The 2,500-nt window shown below is 41.7% G+C and overlaps 1 protein-coding gene across 1 annotated transcript in view; it reads right to left on the bottom strand.

The window, feature by feature from the left end:
- LOC123482874 (atrial natriuretic peptide receptor 2-like) overlaps positions 1-2,500 on the bottom strand; it is a 28,096-nt gene that overhangs the window by 20,965 nt on the left and 4,631 nt on the right. The window lies entirely within an intron of this gene.

Here is a 2,500-nt window from a genome sequence, read left to right as displayed (position 1 = left end):
ATGGGGGGTGGCGGGAATTAAAGACATGCTCATACAAACATTGTTGTCTGTTGTAACAGTATTGCAAACACAAGACAGACAGACAGGCATTCTATTCCATGTTCTGAGGCAGCATATAGACAGACAGGCAGGCAGGCAGGCGGACAGACAGGCAGGCAGACAGGCAGACAGACAGACAGACAGACAGACAGGCAGACAGACAGGCAGACAGGCAGACAGGCAGGCAGGCAGGCAGGCAGGCAGGCAGGCAGGCAGGCAGGCAGACAGACAGGCAGGCAGGCAGGCAGACAGACAGACAGACAGACAGACAGACAGACAGACAGACAGACAGACAGACAGGCAGTCAAAATAGCGATTATTTTCATCATTGCAAACATTATAACAGAGATCAGGTTGTATAGCCTTCAATATATATTTTTGGGGAATGTCCGTTCAAATCGCTACAGTTTTATTTTATTTCAGCTGTTCAGAAATGTGAAGCAGACAGGCTACTTCATCATGGTTCAGAGGAGGGTGAGTAAAGACCGGCTACATCATCATGGTTCAGAGGAGGGTGAGTAAAGACAGGCTACATCATCATGGTTCAGAGGAGGGTGAGTAAAGACAGGCTACATCATCATGGTTCAGAGGAGGGTGAGTAAAGACAGGCTACATCATCATGGTTCAGAGGAGGGTGAGTAAAGACAGGCTACATCATCATGGTTCAGAGGAGGGTGAGTAAAGACAGGCTACATCATCATGGTTCAGAGGAGGGTGAGTAAAGACCGGCTACATCATCATGGTTCAGAGGAGGGGTGAGTAAAGACAGGCTACATCATCATGGTTCAGAGGAGGGTGAGTAAAGACAGGCTACATCATCATGGTTCAGAGGAGGGTGAGTAAAGACAGGCTACATCATCATGGTTCAGAGGAGGGTGAACGAGTGTGCTGCATACTCCCTTAAAAGACCGCTTGAAAAACAAGAAAAAAACGGCAATAGTATTGTTTGTCCATTTTGAGACGCCGTAGCCAATATACACTTTCTCAAAATAGTCAGAATTAATCTTAGTCTTAGATCTTAGTCGCACAATTTTACAAAAGGCACTTAATTGAAGAATCCCTACTGTTGACCAATCGCCGACGATGGGGAGGTAGACTTTGACTACCGACTTCGGCTTGCCTTGAGAAAATATTTTGTGTGCCTGATCAGTCTAAAAAACCTGTGCCGACAAAAACATCACAAAATGTTGGGATAAAATATGCACGAACTGTTCCGAACTGTTTCTGCGGGAAGCATGCGGCCTAAATAGGGTTGACAATCTCATTTTAAATAAGCCATAAATACCCCTTGTGACGAGGGGGATAAATAAGCCATGAATACCCCTTGTGACGAGGGGAATGGAAGCTTGTTGTGTGCAATGTTTTATTCATTTATTGTTCAAACATTTCTATCTGTGGGTTGACGTGTTGTGCTCGACCTGCTCAGTTTTCCACCACAAAACATCAGATAATGGCTTAAAAGAACCAGCTGACCTGCTTTTTAGACAGTCATTTGACTATAAGATGTTCAATATTCATTTTATAAAAAATATCTAAAAAAGGAATTGTTTCACGATATTAAATCAAGAGTTCAGGTAACAGGGTTAAACAGGACCTTAAAATGAGGGACAGACGTAAATGAATCACTAATCACATAAATATTCAGAAATGACATTGTCAAAGCAACAAAATAACTCTTAGAAAAAAGGGTTCCAAAAGGTTTCTTCTGAGAACCCTTTTTTGGTTTCATGTAGAACCCTCTGTGTAGAACCCAAATGGGTTCTCCTATGGGTTCTCCTATGGGTTATCCTATGGGGGCAGCCTTTTAGGTTCTAGATACAGTGCCTTCAGAAAGTATTCACACCCCTTGACAACATGTTGTTGTGTTACAGCCTGAATTTTAAATTGATTAAATTGAGATTTTGTGTCACTGGCCTATGTCAAAGTGGAATTATGTTTTTAGACATTTTTACAAATTAATAAAAAAATGAAAAGCCAAAAATGTCTTGAGTCAATAAGTATTCAACCCCTTTATATATCCCTTTGAGCATGGTGAAGTTATTAATTACACTTTGGATGGTGTATCAATACACCCAGTCACTACAAAGATGCAGGCGTCCTTCCTAACTCAGTTGCCGGAGAGGAAGGAAACCGCTCAGGGATTTGACCATGAGGCCAATGGTGACTTTAAAACAGTTACAGAGTTTAATGGCTGTGATAGGAGACAACTGAGGATGGATCAACAACATTGTAGTTACTCCACAATACTAACCTAAATGACAGAGTGAAAAGAAGGAAGCCTGTACAGAATACAAATATTCCAAAACATGCATCCTGTTTGCAACAAGGCACTAAAGTAATACTGCATAAAATGTGGGAAAGAAATTAACTTTATGTCCTGAAAACAAAGCATTATGTTTGGGGCAAATCCAACACAACATATCACTGAGTACCACTCTTCATATTTTCAAGTATGGTGGTG

The sequence above is a fragment of the Coregonus clupeaformis genome, chromosome 39 (assembly GCF_020615455.1).
Source record: "Coregonus clupeaformis isolate EN_2021a chromosome 39, ASM2061545v1, whole genome shotgun sequence".
NCBI lineage: Eukaryota > Metazoa > Chordata > Actinopteri > Salmoniformes > Salmonidae > Coregonus > Coregonus clupeaformis.
Note: the sequence above shows the minus strand (reverse complement) of the source record. Positions and strands in the feature narration are given on the sequence as shown.